Here is a 17,335-nt window from a genome sequence, read left to right as displayed (position 1 = left end):
TAACCGACAACTCCTCCTAACTAAAATAAGTACAACGATATCAGGAGTAATCTTTAAAGCAGTTAATATGGCAAAAAAAAAGAGTGTGGTGTTTCTGCTTTCAATGTTATGGCACCAAGGAGGGAGTGAGGGGTCTTTGGCTGTGTTGTTTTGTTTTGGACCCTGGTCCTGCAGAGGCACTGAGACAGAGACACACACCAATAACCCTCTCAGCATCCCCCGGTTTTCTCTGCAAACCCGTCTTGTCTGCCATGTTGCAGCTGGAGTCCCACGCTGAGATGTGGGACATCAACACTCTGGAGAATGTTGTGATGGTAGAGAAAGATGTTTGTTTCTGCTGGGCCGTTTTTAAGACCCCGGTGTTGCTATTCAACAAGGTCCATACCGTTATCAGTGAAATAACTTCAGATTCATAAATTAATGCCCATGTTGTTGTTCTCCAGCCGTACTGAAAAGGACTGCAGTAAAACTTTTGTGTTTATGTCACATCCAACAGATGGGATTTTAAGTTTTTCTGGAGGTCACTGATCTATGACAGCATATTAGGGCAATTGTAGTTAAAAAAAAGCAGGAGTAAAATTCTGAGGTTAATTTCAGAAATTTTGTAAAAAAACAAAACAAAATAAACTTGTAAATTTCTGAGTTAGTAAATTGTAAATTTCCACCAAAAGAAAAAAAAAAGAAGATTAATTTCAGAAATTTTCCAATAAAAGTTGAAAATTGCTGAGCTTGAAAAGTTGAAAATTTAATAGAAAAAACAGAAATTTGGAGATTAATCTCAGAATTTTTTTAAGAAAAAACAAACATTTCTAAGTTTGAAAAGTCTAAAACTTTGAAACACATAAATTTCCTAAGTTTCTTCTACAAAATTTCATAATCTCAAAATGTTATTTTTTTTCTTTCAAATTTTTGACTTTTCAAACTCAGAAATTTGCAAGTTATTTTTCTAGAAGTTCTGAGATTAATATTAGCATTTTTTGCTGAAATGCACTCCTTTATTTCTATCTACAATGGCCGTAATATGGCGTCGTACTGATCATCACTTGGTTTCCTGTTTGAATTGTCATCAGGTGATCTGAAATATCCTATGGTCAACCTCAGCTGTCATTATTCATTTTCAAGCCTTTGTGAGCAAACGTTTCCATCTGTATTATCTGCTCTTTTCAAATAGATGTGTTACACTTCAAAGCTGTCTGAAGTTAGTAAAAAAGTGTTGCTGATGTTCCAGGACACTTTGGGTTTATTTTTTTTTGCAGGTACTGACTCACAGACATTTGTCGTTCTGATCAATCCAGTGATCCCTGCTCACCACCTAAAGGTCTTTCCATTTCTTTTCATCGTATCTGTTAAAGGTTTTGTGGCCCTCAGCTTGCTGACACAAAGCTCAGCTTTCATTGAAATTCATCACTATAAACAAAACAATGTGCCTAAAAACCGACTCAAAGAAGGAAAAATAGTTTACAAAATCACGGTAAGAGAAAGATAGGTGAGGATTTTGTTAAAAACTGTCTTCATGTAAAAAAAATAAAAATTGACTTCCTTTATTCATTTTGAAATAATGTATTTTTTGTCTTAATTTGACAGTTTGGATATATTTAAGCTATTTCTATGATATCAAAAATAGTTTAATCGTGATAGAAAAACAAAACAAAACAGCAAATAAATCGTGTTTGTGTAGGTGAAATGTAACAACACATTGATACTTTTGCCAGCAAATAACTCATTTTAGGACAGCTTGATTATTAGACCGCTCAGCATTTGTAAACATTTGTGAATATTTTCTTTCCTAGAGAGCAAATATGTCAAACTCAAAGTCTGAGGATCAATAAGTCCCTCCATTTTTCCACAAATCTGCTACATTTTTGCAAAATTAAATTTTTTAATGATTTTACTACAGATTTTTCTCAAAATTGGCCAAAAGCTTTGGGTTTAAGTGACTGCTGCCTCAGCCTTACTTGATTTCAAGTTTTAGTCTGTGATCGATGCAGCGATTAATAAAAAGTCACATTTATCGTCATAGATTAGCGCAAATATCGTAAAAATTCCTTGCAAATATTTCTAAATTAGCACCACAAAATCTGTGATTTTGATTGCAAAGAACCACAAAAACAATCAAAAAATCCTAGATGGACTGAAAAGGTGTTGAGTATCATTTCATTTAAGAAACACTTACTGAATGCTGAAACAAACAGCTATTCACTGATATTTGAACAGTTTAATGGGTTTTATCAATAGATTCTGGAACAAATGGCCCCTTAGGAACATTTTTGATTTGGCCCAAAATGAAAATGAGTTTAATGCCCCAAATGTAGAGAAATCTTTTTTTCCACTTTTCTTTTCTGTTGTGTAATTGGTAAACTCACCCCTCACTCTTCATATTAAACAATATTTAATGGCCATTTTTGCAGAGAAAACAGAACTGTTCAAATATTAAAAGGGTTGGAAAGTTTATAATACCTGTCCGTCTGTGGAAGAATACATGAGACAGAATAAATACGCACAGCTGTAATTCCCCATTATTACCAATATGAATTTGCTTCTGTGTTTTCCCATGGTAAATTACCCGCTCTATTTGTGCGGCTGAGACTGGCATGAGTTTTTCTTCTCACCCTGACAGCAGTGGCACAAAGTGGGGGAGGAAATTGCCTGCTACATGAAAAGCCACAGATTTTCCCATTTTCTACTACCCTGCTAAAATGTTGATCTCATATGCCGGGTGTTTGTGCCTGCCACCGCCGCGTCTCCGCGATGACAACCTGTCGGCTCTCTCCGTTGCTTCTGTGGTCGCCTCGACAATAGGACTCAGCAATAACATCCCTAGTTCAACCAAAGTGGGGACCTTGTGATGAAATTACTGAGATGAATTTGAAATTACTGACACGATCCTTCAATATGACACCTTTGGATATTAAGAATCGCACAGACGGATTGCTGCAAAGACACAAATGCATAATACTGGATAGTCGCAGGTTTTGTTGAGAATAACGTGACCTGGAAAGATGACTTCAACAGTCAAAAATATGCTTTTAAAATCCCTGCTTTTATCACACCTGTGAGCTACTTAATGTGACATAAAGAACACAGAGCAATCCGGATGTCTAAAAATATGTTTGCAATAGATCCAACTATTGAAGACAAAATATCTGTTTGTAGTCCAGCTTTTGAACACTCTGCACCTGCTCTGCTGACAACAGGACGTTAAATCTTCTTTAGGAACAAGAGCAGACAGCGCAGATGTGCTCATCCTGGCATTCACTGTTCGAACCATTGTACAAGTCTCCACTTTTTATATTATAGCTATTGTAATGGTCTAGCAACAGTCGTGTTTCCTTTCGTCATAAAACTGTGAAATTTGACATTTTAAAAACTAAATTTGCTAAATACAAAAATGTCATTTTTGAGGAAATGCTTTCTTTTGATTAAAAAAGTTTAAGGTGCTATATCAAAATTGGTTTATTTCACAGAACTGCAACAAAAACACCTTTTTCACACGAGTCACACGATCAACTGGTTGTTGCTACTGGAGAAACCGTGAAGACGACGACGACAGGAAGTAGTTGGAAGATGATGGTGCTGCATGTTTTTTTTAACAGCTTATGGTGTAAAAAAACTTATTTGTGTTGGATTTTAATTGTGTTTCTTATTTAATGGAAACAACACAATCATGAAATTGTGTTTTTTTTTCATCAAATGCAGCGGCTGAGTTAAGTCCAGAATTTGACGTTGTGATTTTTGTTTTGGATTTCAGTTGTGCTTCTGTTTTGAATCAGTCCTTTTCTGTGTATTTACTTACATCTTGCCATTTTAGTTTACTCCTTTGTGTTATTTTATTTATTCACTTAAGTTGGTCTTTGTGCTTTGCATTGTATTCTCATGTCGGTGCTATTCTTTCTCCTTTTATCTGTAACTTCTCAGTTTCTCAGCTCTGTTTGGTTTTGTTTATCTCTTTATTTGTCCTCACAGCTGTTACTCATCTCCTGACTCCTCAGCTGGTTCTGATTAATCCATCATCTCCTCTTCATCCTCAAATGTATTTCTGGTTCTCTTGCTTCATTGTTTGCTCCCCCTATGATACCACATGCTTTCCCTGCTGTGTCACTGCAGCAAAAAGTACGTTTTTAAAATTTCTTTATTAAATAAAACATCATGATTATTGATTATTCCAATTTACATTTTAGTGCTACATCAAGCCTACTTAAGTAAAGTAATGATTATGGTGACAACAAGGAGACCTTACAGCCTCAAAGACTCAGATAAACCATCAAAATACCAGCAGAAACATGCAGAAAACTTGCCAGCAATTACAAGTGGACTTCTTTAACTGTAAAGTCAACGAAGAATCTTCCACTGATTACTGAGAAGGATAAACTGTACATAATTTTTAATGTGCCATTGTTTTCTCTCTCCATAAAACTGGAAATATGTTTTTTTAGAGGAACTGAGATGACCATTCAAGCATGGGACAGGCTTGATTTTGTTTGGCAAACAATTTCTTACTATCATGATGGTGATTTTTGGATATATATATATATATATATATATATATATATATATATATATATATATATATATAACCACAAGTGGCCCTCTGCATCACATAGGAGCCGTGTGCATTAGATGCTCTGCCACATTTTCTTTCTTTACTGCACCTGACATTATGACTCCGGAGGATTCGGGTCATTGTAGATAAAGACAAAAAAAAGGATGAAATTTCCTCGTTCCTTTTTCTAGAAGATTTCCATGAACTCAGATTTTCTTATTTGGCCAAATTTAATCCTTTTCTTTTCTTATTATAAAGGCCATAACTTCACCCTCAATGTTTTGGTAAAGTTTAGGGAAATTAAGTTTATGATTGTGCTTTGAGGGCAGAAAAGGATTTTTACTGATATTTCTCCCAATCAATCTGATACATTTGGCAAATGATGCCTGTTGGAGAGACATATCCATCTAGAGTTGTTAGTCTTTGTGAGCTTTGTAATAGTTTAAAGTGCTTCAGTTACATTTATTTTGTAAAAAAGTGTTGCTCCAGTAATTTAGCAAAAAATGTGATTAATATTTCATCCCCCCCACCTTGTGCCCAAATTAAGTGTTGGGTTTACAATAAAGCTGATGTTATTTATTACTTTCACACATTTCACAGTTTGACTATAAAATTCTAAATTATTCTAAGACTTTTTCCACATGATTATAAGGTCTGGCAATATGTGTTATTTTCTCGCGCAAGCTTGTTATTTTCATGGTGATTTTCCTGTTGCCACTTCTGTGGTTCTGGCACATGATGGCTGCACCCCTTTATAATCCTATCAAGAGCCCCTAATTGGTTTATTATTTTTTATTTAGAAGTCTGGAAATGTGTTAGTACTCTAGCCAAATAAAGACAAAAACCAACACATCATAAATAAATAGATTTCTTTTTATTTTTATAATAAACTCGTTTGATAAAAACAGTGTGGGAGTATCATAAACTTTTTTTAACAGCAGAACTGTTATTTTGCAAAGAGGTCTGTTCAAATTCTGCTGCCAGAAAGAAGATGTAATTTTCCACATTGTATTGCAACTTGGCCAAAGTTAAATCCACTTCAGAAATTATAGGTTCCATCCTGGAATAATGTGTTGTTTGCAAGAGGGATAATGATTCACTTGTAAAGCCAAAACAGTGCTATGCGGTATAAAATATATTAAAAATAAGCCAGTACCTTTTAGTGAAAATAAAAGCCGTTTCTCTCTTCAGCTAGTAATTTCTAAGATAATTGGCATGCTTGGCAATGTGCTGGTGATAGTTTTGAAGTAAAAAAAAACAGTCAATGATTTCACCTTGAAGGATGTTGAGTGAATATATCTAACGAGTTTTGGTTTGACACCTGAGTGATCTGAACCAACAATATTACAAAATGTTTCTCAGTTCAAGTAGAAAATCGGCTGACAATAATTTGTATGTTATTTAATTAGTTTTCAGTTTGAGAGAAACACAAGCTGCAATGCACAAATCGAAATTACGAACAAATTAGTGTAATGGAAGCCTGCCAAATTACAAAACTTTTTTTTTTTACTTCTATTGGAATTAGTTTATTTCACAAAACTGCAATGGAAACACTTTTTTCACATCACACAGATTATGTGAAAAGACGCAGAAGAAGACACGAAGTAGGCTGAAGCATGAATCTGCACACTTACTGTATGAGGGATGACACTTAAGATTTGTAGGTTTTATTCTTTGCTTGTTTATTAGTTGAGGATCCACATTTAGGAGTATTTCCCACTTGCAGTCAAACACAGACACTTCTGATTTTAGGCACAATAAATGCCAGTTGACACCGTCGCTTTAACCGAGCGAAAGCCTTCATCTGTCACAGTAGAGCCTCGGACCAAAAGCGATAGCATCCAATATCCAATTCCCTCTGGCATGGAGCCTTTTGGAGGAGTGTGTGAGTGAGAGAGTGTTTCTTTAAAAAAGTAGCACCTGTGTGTTAAAGCCTGGTGTTGAGAAAGGACAAGGGTGTAGCAGAAATTAATGACCTTTCATGTGGGAAAGAAGTGTGAGTGGAAGGGCATTCGTCAGATCGGATTCAGTGGAATTACAGCTTTGTCTCCAAATCTTCTGGATTTTTAGCATTTTCGACCCATTGTGATTATCATACTGTCAATATTCTAGATTACAGTGATGTATCTGTGTTAGGATTTTGGTTTCCGGGTGTTAGGAGGGGCTTTTATTTTAAAAATCACAAACAGTGCATGTTTTCCTAAAGAGGATAAAACTATTTCTCTCCAAAATCAGGACATTGAATTGAGGCTTTAAGCTTGTTTCACTTCAGTTATAGTAAATAAACGCAAGAATGGGAATAAATTATATTTAGTTTTAAATAAATTACAGTACATAATTTTATTTTTCATATTCATTGATTATACCTTTTCTGTATTGCATTGAACATCAGTTCGTCTGCTTTACTATTTTTTTTTTATACTTTTGTTTTTACCGTTTGCTTTTTTTTCTTCTTTCTCCTCTGAATTACTTCTGCTATTTTACCTCAACCCACACAACCCTTTGCAGTCAAAGTACCATACTCAAATCAAGTCTTTTGGGGAAACGCTGAACTTTGATGCTCCCTCCTACTGAGGCAGCAGACAGAAAATAAAGCTGCTGCACTGTAAATAACAGTGAAACTGCTTTTGATTTATATCTCATTTACATTTTGCTCTGCATATCATCTGTTGTCCAGCTTTATAAAGAACCATACATTAAAGTCAATCAATCCACAAAACTGATTGATGGACAACAGGGCACTGAACAGTGTGGCACTGAAACTGGATTACGGGTTTGATGATATTTGTAATGAGTATGATGGAAGTTTGGACGGGGATTTTATCTGGGATTTTATGCAAACTGACTAGCTCTTGCATTAAGTTAGCATTTTAAACCCTAAGCCTCTTATTTTTAGAGAAAAGACTTCAAAGGTAATACAAAGCAAAACAAAAACCAATCAACCATGTCACAGGTTGAGCGTTACTGAATATGGAACACACCTGAAAAATGCTTGGTGGTGTAACATTTTATCACAACTTGGCACCAGGTGTGCCATTTGAAATTTCTCAGGCTTTTTTCTTAGATGCTTTTTGTCAACATAAATGGTAATAATTGTTTTTGCAAGAAAATAAAACTCAAAGTACCATGAAAAAAATTTTCTTGTATATTTTAGTCACTTGAAATTAATATGGAGTCCCACACTATTATGACACTATGCCATGCAAGGAATAGAAAAGCAAATTTTGCTAATTATTGTCAAGTTATCTGTCATGAACTACAGGTGATTGGTTTAGTGTTTGGTTGTCATTTTAGTTTTGTATTCAGATTATTTTAGCATGTCGTAATTTTTGGTTTCTGTCACTCGCAGCATTTTACTGTTCGTTTTTTTCTTATCTTTTTCTATTTTCTTTGCGTGTTGGTGTAGATCAGCTATTTGTTTTCTTTTTTTTAATCTTTGTCCCATTTGCTTATCTTTGTATATTAGTGTAGATCAAGGATGTTAAACTCATTTTTTGGGGCCATATTGAGATTATGAATGTCCTCAAAGGGCCAGTTGTGGTAAAATGTGTCGATAAAACCCATTAACAAACCTTTAAAACATGAATACATAGCCGCCTCTGCACTCGATGAATATGTCTTAAAGTTAAATAATGCTGAACATCATTTCACATTGGTGTAATATGATACACATATGAAAACTATGAAAGAAAATTACGGCCACCAGCTTTAATTTGAGATCAAAAATCAGAATTCTGAGAGAATTTTGTGAGAATTTTCACCATTTTCCTAAGAATTCTGGTATTTTCTCAAAATCTTGATAAAATGTTAGTTGGGGATGATTTGTTTTAGTTTTTTTCTTGTTTTTACTTTTTGTCTGTTCGAAATAAATAAATACAATGGTTATTTTCAAGGCTCCATTTTCATGTCCCTCTGGGCCACATAAAACTTCATGGCGAGCTGGATTTGGCCCGTGGGCCTTGAGTTTGACACATAGTGCAGATTCTGATTTTAGTATTATTAGCCTTTAGTTTTGGGTTCAGATTATTTTTGTTTCCCTCTGTGTTTTCTTTTCCTTAGCCACTCTGCTAGGTGCTGCACTGACCTTCATTCTGCTGGAGGTTCCCATTTCACTCAAACACTTATTATAAAAAGACAGTTACTTTGAGTTCATCTTTCATGTTTTGACATAAAGTTTTCTAGACAACAGTTTTTCCACTGGGGGTAAACTTTAAGGCTACAGTGTCACTGCAGTCAAAGATGCCTCCTCGTCTGGCCTTTAGTTTGTCCTACAGAGAGTCGCTGTCATTGGATCACAGCCCGAGTCGTTTGTTACCGTAGCGTTTGCTGTGTGAAACTATGAAGCATGACGGGCCATCTGCACCAAGCACAAATCAAAGAGCCCATATGCAGCAGACAGATGTTGTCCTCTGTTGGAACCATATGACTCTCTGCGCCCATACAGACAAACATTTGATTCCATCCACATAATTCTTCTGCGACGGCTTCATTTTTCCAGACAAGGTTACAAATTGCAATGTAATTAGTACACTTCACAGTTTCCTCTGAAGCCATAATGTTGATTTGTACAATTTTCCTTCAGGCACACAGCAATCAAATTAAATTGAAGCACGATATCGTCACTATAAAGGGCATTCAGGTAAAAACTATACATTTTAAGTCGGTTCGATAAACTTCACATGAGCAGTTTGCCTTAAGCTATGCTTGGTGTTAGTTGGATAAACTATAAACATTTTACACTCAAAACATCACATTCACCTGCAATTTGAACACTAGCTTAAATAGAAATAGAAAGGTTTAGCATCGGCCGATACAGAAAAGCAGAGCTGAATTGACTTAAATCTTGAATTACAAATTTATTTGCTATTTCTCCACCTGTAGGGCGCATTGTAAAACGCCAACAGATTCACAAACTCGGTCAAATATGTAAAAACAAAAACAACTTTAATTTGTTCAGTCAATGCAGTTAACAGTAGAACAGCCAATACAGATTAAATTATAAATAACTTGATATAAACAATAAGGTGACTAAACTGCAACAATTTTTTCTTTCAAATGGCTCAGAAAGTGCAAATAGGAATTCTAACAATAACATAAAATAAATAATAAAACATGACGTCGCTCAGAGCATAAAGCATGGATTTACAATTTGTTTTTCATATACGGACATTTATATCGGTGCATCTCTGACTTAAACCTACAATTAATCTACCAATAAAGTGGCCGATTGCAGAAAATGGTGTCTAGAAGTACAATTTATTTCTGATGATCTTATCGCATGGTGTAAAAATAGCTTCAGTTACTATTCTTCATTTCTTGTTTGCTTCATGTGTTTCAAAGCTGTTGCTTTCCTCTCCAGCATTTTTAGTAACTTGGCTGAAGAAGAATGTGGGCTTGTTGCTTCTTGGCCCTCAATTGAGCGGGCTCCTCTGTGTTTTCTTCTTGTGCCAGTTGTTATAGAGTGGGTTGTTGTTACTGTAGCCTCCCGTGTTTAGCCGTGTTCAGCCCACCAGGTGCACTTCAGACCTAGCTTGATGGGAGCAGACTGAGGCATAGTTGAGCTCCTTAAAATGGAGGTGTTCCAAAAATACCATCAAGGACTGATGCTCATTTTCAGGAAAAATACACCATCTGAAGAGCTTGTACGTTATGCCAAAACCCAAGCTACGCTGTTGTGCGATTGGAAATCAATTTTCATCCATGAAATATTGTGCACAAAATTAAATTTAACAAAGTACTGGGGGCCTTCTGGCGCTTCAGGAGGAAACGGCGCGTTGCCATGTAATATTAATTCACTCAGACAGTCTCTCCCTTGTGGTTTTTAGATTATTCTATCAGATGAAATAATTAATTATTAATATAGTCAACATCTGGTGTGTTTGAACTTGTGCACAGTAACACTTCATGTTTTGATACTGATGATCTTTCAGGTTTGTACATGGATGTCATTTTATTCATGATTCAGACCCGATAGACCATCAGACCTGAATCTGTTTCCCTGTTGATATTGTTGAAAAACGTATCACAATATAAACATTTTATATCAGTCAATATCAATTACTGATTTTTGTTTGTTTTCATATGTAAAACACTCGTAAACTGGAGCCATGACCCTCTTTTACCAAGTTATCACTCCATAATGTTGTTGCAGTTATGAGGCACTGTGGGGAAACTGCTACTGCAAGTTACTCAGCAGATTGTTGCTAGGTGACCAGAAGTTACTCAACAGCTTGTTGCTAGGTAACCAAAGAGGAAGTGAATAAGTTTACACCAATTTTGCTAGCTGTGAGGGGTTGAGCTGCTAAAGTCAGTGAATGTATTAGCTATTGATACTGATCATGTACCAATCACGATATATATATTGTTATTGATTTATTGTATTGTGGGCTATATTTTTGTATCATATATTTAGGCAGGGCTTTGGCGGTTTATTGGGAAGCATAAGTGTTAATCCTATCAATTAACACAAGGACAAGTTCTTTATGTACACATGGTTTATTCACAGCTCACAAACAGGATCACTCAGCAATGCCACAGTGAGAATTAATAAAATAAAAATTATATTTACACATGCATACTTTCTTACACACATAAAATCATCTAAACGTCAAGTAACACGATCCAGAAATAACATTTTGACCAATATAAGTCTATAAAATGACTATTTTTATTTCGATTACATGGAAACTCAAATGAACAGAGATACCTGAACGCACCTCATTGGCAAACGTAACCAAACGGGAGAAATGCGATCAAATTCGTAGCGAAGCTTCACACTTTCAGCAAATGGGTCAGAAACTGGACTTAACACAAATCTTCACATTAATACTCTGAAATCAGTTCTGTATAAAGCTAAAAACCAATATGAATGCGGCGATTAAATGTTGGAAACCCGCGGTAACTAGTGTCTATAAAATGTGTCGCATTCAAAGTCGTCCGCACTGAAAATTACTTCCGTTCCACTGACTTCTGAACCAACTGCCTTCCCTAAAGGAACATTACTTATTAAAAGATCATTGTATAAATTCAGTCAGTAATTACATTACATAAAAAATTGAATAAAAAATTAAAAATTGAAAAAAACAAAAATAAAAAAATTGAAAAACTTATTTTGGCGTTGAAGAAAAGTGTTTACAGTTTTGTATGAACCAAATATGAATCTAATATTTAGCATTCTGATGTACAAAAAAATTAATGATCAAGAGAACAAATATGCAAGATAAGTAAACATGCTTGTTTCCTGTTAATCTTATTTGTAAATTCTCTGTGTAGAACATTACAGAACCTTCATGCAGCCTCTTTCTGACAACGTCTGTCCTCAGTTTCAGATTTATCTGCCAGCATTGGGCTCAACAGAAAGTTCTCTTCAGGTTTTTCTGCTGCTGCTCCACTACAAGTCTCCCGTTTGCAGTCCTTTAAATGAAGGGTCGTTCTGTTTTGAGCGTAGCCTTGTTAACTACAAGATAAACCTTTGCTTTTGTGCCAGAGGCTGCCACAGGGAAGTTCACAGTGTGCTGTGAAAACACCTCTGTGTGGAACAGTGCTGCACTGATGAGCTGCTGTGTGAAGCTGAGGCGCAGTCAGTAAGGAAATAAGAACTGACATACAGCTGTGCATTTTTACTTACGTGCATTTAGTTTTACTCCCTCCTCAGTTACTGAAACTTATGGTAATGATGTGCATGAAACCTGTAAGATAATTTGTCGTTATGGAGACTTGGTGCCGTTTTAAGATGTCATTTATGCTGCAGTTCACTAAATATGAGCTTCTGAGATTTTTTTTATTATTCTTAACATCCCACTTACTGTGCATGGTGGCAAGATAGCCTTGTGTCACAGTCATTTGTTTTAAGTGTTATCTCAATATAGATTTTAAAAAGTTTAGATCAGCAACTATTTTCTTTGTAAGTATTGAAATCAGCGGTGAATACGTTTATTTAATGTCATATTTTAATATTGTAAACATGATTATTTTGTCTGGAAGTAATATTAATGTTTAGTTTTGGCCATAGCCTGAAACTAATTGAGAATCTTTGGAGAAAGCTACATATATTTGGTGATGGCAATGAGGCCATTCAACCTCAAAAGACTTGGAGCTCATTGTAAAAAGAGAAGAATAAAAACATACTGGTAGAAATATGATAAAATCTGGTTGAGTCAGTCATCAGTTCATACTCCATCACAATTTAGGAAAAATATAAAAATAGAAAATAAAAAGTAGGCTTAAATGATTAGGATAAAGTTTGCAGACTCCCATCTTTACCACCTCTCATAACTGGCCATCCCCACTAATAACTGATAACTAATAACTGCTCCTCACTAATACAAACTGATGCACATTTTACCCTCCTGGGAATTGTGGGTAAAACTGGGCAAAAAAGTGAAATTGTTATGAAAGGATTTTAATCAACTCTTCATTGCATTTTTTTTTAATTTAGCCACGTTGGAGGGTTTTTTAATCACAGTCCTTTGAAGCTCGTACCACATAATCTCAGTTGGATTTTGATCCAGCACTCCTGCAAAACTTAATTGAGCTTGAGAATAAACTGAACATTATCCTTCATGATTTAAAGAGCAAAATTCATGAAATGCTATTTTAGCTTTACATTTGTTTGCATGCCCTTGTCCATATTAACAGCATTATTCCTCAATTATTTTCAAACATTATTTTGTATTTACTCAGGTTATCTTAGTCTGATAGTAAGATTAGTTTGATCTAAAGCATTTAACTGCGAAAAAATAAAGTGAAATCCAAAGACATTTGTCAGAGAACCACTATATTTTTATCCTGGAGAAACAGGGAGTTGTGAATTACTGATTTAAAGTTTCTGGACACCATAAGACAAAGTAAAAAAATGTGAGGTAGATCCCAGAGGCATCTAATTTATGATTATTACTCAAATTACAATTTTTATTTTTATCAGTGTAACAATTACTTAAGGCTGTGTGCTCACACATTTGCAGGGAAATATTGAAAATGTACTTACATTTCTTCACACTGTAATACTATCACTGATGACATTTCTCAAAATTAAATATGTTTAACTGTGAAGAAAGTTCAAATTCTTAACCCCTAGAACCCGACGGACCCACCGGTGGGTCCAGCTGCCACGACCTCGGCTCGCTCTGTAAACAAAGGCTCCACGTGCCTTTAAATTTTTTTTTTTTTTTATTATCCGCTAAAAGAGGCTTTGATCTTTCAAAAACTATTCCGCATAAAGGTTTTGCCCAAAATGTTAAGTTTAAATTTATTTATACCCCCTGAGGGTGTAAGTGATAACGTGTACAAATAGGAAAGACGACCACCTGCACCCATTTTTAAAAAAAAGGTAAATTCAGTGTTTGTCTCCACATGAATGAGCCTGAAATGCTTTAATAGTCCGACATTCTTTTTGACAGCCTGACTTTCAAAACACCTGCTTTGAATAAAAGGTCTTCTAAGCATTCATAAATGTGCTCTCATGGTGGACAATCCATCATAATCATGGCCACATACTGTACATAGCTCAGTGGGCCCAGCAGTCCTTTCCCATCTCAGCTGCTGACATTCAAACAAAGCACCAGCTTCTCAACTCCTCTGCAGGATCCCAATGAAAAACAACAACAAATGAATCACAAGTAACAGCAGCCCACTTTGGTCTCTTCACAGCATACAAAATGTCAATGTGCACAACAACCCCTTGCAGTGATGGATGGGCTGGGGTGTCTGCTCTGTTCTGAACAAAAAGTATGGAATACACCTTGAACTTCCAGACATTTTATACCACGTTTAAATGTCACAACCGGCTTCATGAGCAGATGTCATTTCATGGTTTAAAAGACGACTGAAGGAGAAGGTGCATCTATACGGTAAAAATAAATTACCTCTGAGCTAGTTGTCAGACAACACTTTCAGTTTGATTGGCGTTCCATTTGTGCTACAAACAATTAAACATGCAGTGTTTTACAGTGATATCAAAAATGTAAATTTTGGGGTTTTCTTTTGGAGTTCTAAATAATACAAAAAAAGCCTGCAGGGAGCTTTGATCTATCAAAAATTTGACCCCATCAAATTATCAAGAGCTTGACTGAACAATGAATAAATTTAATAGGCTATAAATAAAGCTTGCACCTAAAAGTGTGAATTTTATAATTGGATCAGTTGGAGAATGCACTGTTGTAAAAACCTTTTCAGAGTTGTGCAGATGAAATGTTTAGGTTCTTTTGTCTTAAAGAAAAATGCTTATAAGGGATGGAAAAAAAAGGACTGAATTATGCTAAGAGTCTGGGAACTAAGTGCTTGAAAACAGAAAAATTACAGTCATTATCTACGTTTAAGAGTTTTTAATGTTTTTATTGCCAGAAGCAATAACATACAACATGTTTCAACCTACATCTTGACAGTTGCAAAAATACATTGAAACAATGCAGTGTGTGTCACTGGCAAATTATTTTTGGCTTGTATTGATAAAAGTCCTCTGGGTCTTTTAATGGTGAAGTAATGAAAAATTCAGGGGGAACTTCAAGTTCTGCCACTGTCTCTTCAGTTCTATGAACAACTTTCTACCAATAGTGGAAAGTCTAATGCATAAAATGCTATAATTTGTATTTGCATTTTTATGTTAAAAATAAAAAAGGCAGTCTTTATTTTTCATTTTTCAGTATTTTGAAAAGTGCATTCATGCGTTATTCATAATTTCACATTTACGGACCAAAACATCAGGGGAGAATTTCTGTAATCAATTATCTCAAATTAGCATGCAATAATGAACTTGAAAGAAGGTGATGTTAAAAAAAAAAGAAAATACTTTTTTTAAGATAGTAAAGACATATACAAATTACTTGCTACTAAATTTGCAACAAATGTTGATTTACAACATATAAATAGGGACTAAACATAAATGTATGCCACACTTTTCAGATTCTGATAGCAATGTACTTCACACTTGTTCACTTTGAGTTGGTTGGTTTGTCATGAAATCCAACAAAATCTTACAGTAAACAAAAAGATGTATAGTTAGTAATGCATTTTGTAGCTTGTTTTGGAGATTTTCACCAGGGAGTTATTCAAAGAAATCCAGAAATTTATTTATTTATTATCAAATAAAATAATTATGAAATGATATGGATCCTGAAATTAGCTTACTTGATTCACAGTTTAGACAAAACCGTTATGTGACATTTTGGCAAGTCAAGTCAGTTATAGTGAAGTGGAAATAAACAATGAAGCCAGACAGAGAGCCTCCAGCAGAGCAGAGCTTTCATTATCATCATTGTTCCTTTTGTGTTTAATCTTAGCCGTAGCTGCAGTCACTGATGAGCATCAGACTTGCTGCTCTAATGATGACCTTGGAGACACATTTGTAGTCTAAGCGTGTCGTTGTCCTGTCTGCCAGGATCACCTGCTCTTTGAATTAAGTCAATATCACACATTTGGCCTGTTTTGGGATATTTTGTTGGCTTTGATTCCAACAGTAAAACTGACAAAAAACAATACATAAGTCTATTCTCAGAGTTTCTGTCCTTGCTCCTGTTGTATTTATTGCCTTGTCAAATTGTTTGTGTTGCAAAACATTCTCAATAATGTTTATTGGATCTGTTTACAGGCTAAGTTGAATGATCAGCATTTGGAGTTGCACAGATTTAATCAAAATTGTTACTTTTCTCCTCATACTTGGCGTTTGTTATGAACACATTGGAAAACGTTAAATTAATTTTGTTTGTTGCTGCCAGTCAGAGCTGGACTTCCTGGTTTGCTTTCGATACTTTTTCTATTGCAAAACATGTATTGACTGGAAGATTGGACATTTCTATTCAGGATTTTTGATGCATCCAGTCATTCTGCATACTAATACCATAAAAAATAATTCAAATATGATCACAACTAAAAGACACGGTTATCAAAACTGAGGAGTTTTATCTTTAAAAGTTGAACATATAGGATGTAGGAGGAAAGTGCAAATGCTTATTTTTATTCAATAATTAATATATTTAGAAAAAAACAGAATTCTGCTGTTCTCTTAAATCATGCACTATCTTGATTTGTACAGCGTCAGATAAGTGGACTTTGTCTCTGCACATATGGCTTTGGTTGCTAAAAGTCTCTAGTGATGCTTTTCCTAAATGCTTCATTTATTGATGTTTCTCTAAAGAGGATGGGGTAAACAAATTCTGGCATATATATATATATATATATATATATATATATATATATATATATATATATATATATTATTTTTATTTTTAGTTTTTTAATTACCACAACAGACACTAACTCGTTTGTACACTGGATCAGTTTTGGTTGGCAGCCCCTAAGCTAGTTTTAGATCACTGCACACAGAAAAAGTTTAGAGTTTCACCAGCTGTACTTTGCCGCTCATCATACGCTTGGAATAGATTCAGTTTCATGCAGCTTTCAGGCCAATGTGTACATATTTTCTGTCTTTATCTTTGAGCACAAAATGAATGCAGCGAAGTCTGGAAATATAGCAAATTGAAATTTAGCAGAGATGTGTTTTTAACCTCAGGATATTAGAAGGCATATATGTTATCAGCAGGTTACCACTATGTGGGGAAATAAGAAACAAAAATATTCAAGTCTACAAAACTAATTTGTGCAAATCATCAACCATCTATGGGCAAGTCAATGCATTAAACGAAAGGTCTGGTGTCAGTCAGACAGAGCTAATAAAAACTAGTAACCCAAGGTTAATTTTTTGGATTATTAGTCTGAGCAGTGACACTTAAGAAAAAATAATCACAAACTCAAACTTTAACCATTATTTTGTTGTGGACCTGAGTGCGACACACAAAGGGA

Source organism: Poecilia mexicana, unplaced genomic scaffold (assembly GCF_051168715.1).
Source record: "Poecilia mexicana isolate PSO_F unplaced genomic scaffold, ASM5116871v1 scaffold_3, whole genome shotgun sequence".
Lineage (NCBI taxonomy): Eukaryota > Metazoa > Chordata > Actinopteri > Cyprinodontiformes > Poeciliidae > Poecilia > Poecilia mexicana.
Note: the sequence above shows the minus strand (reverse complement) of the source record.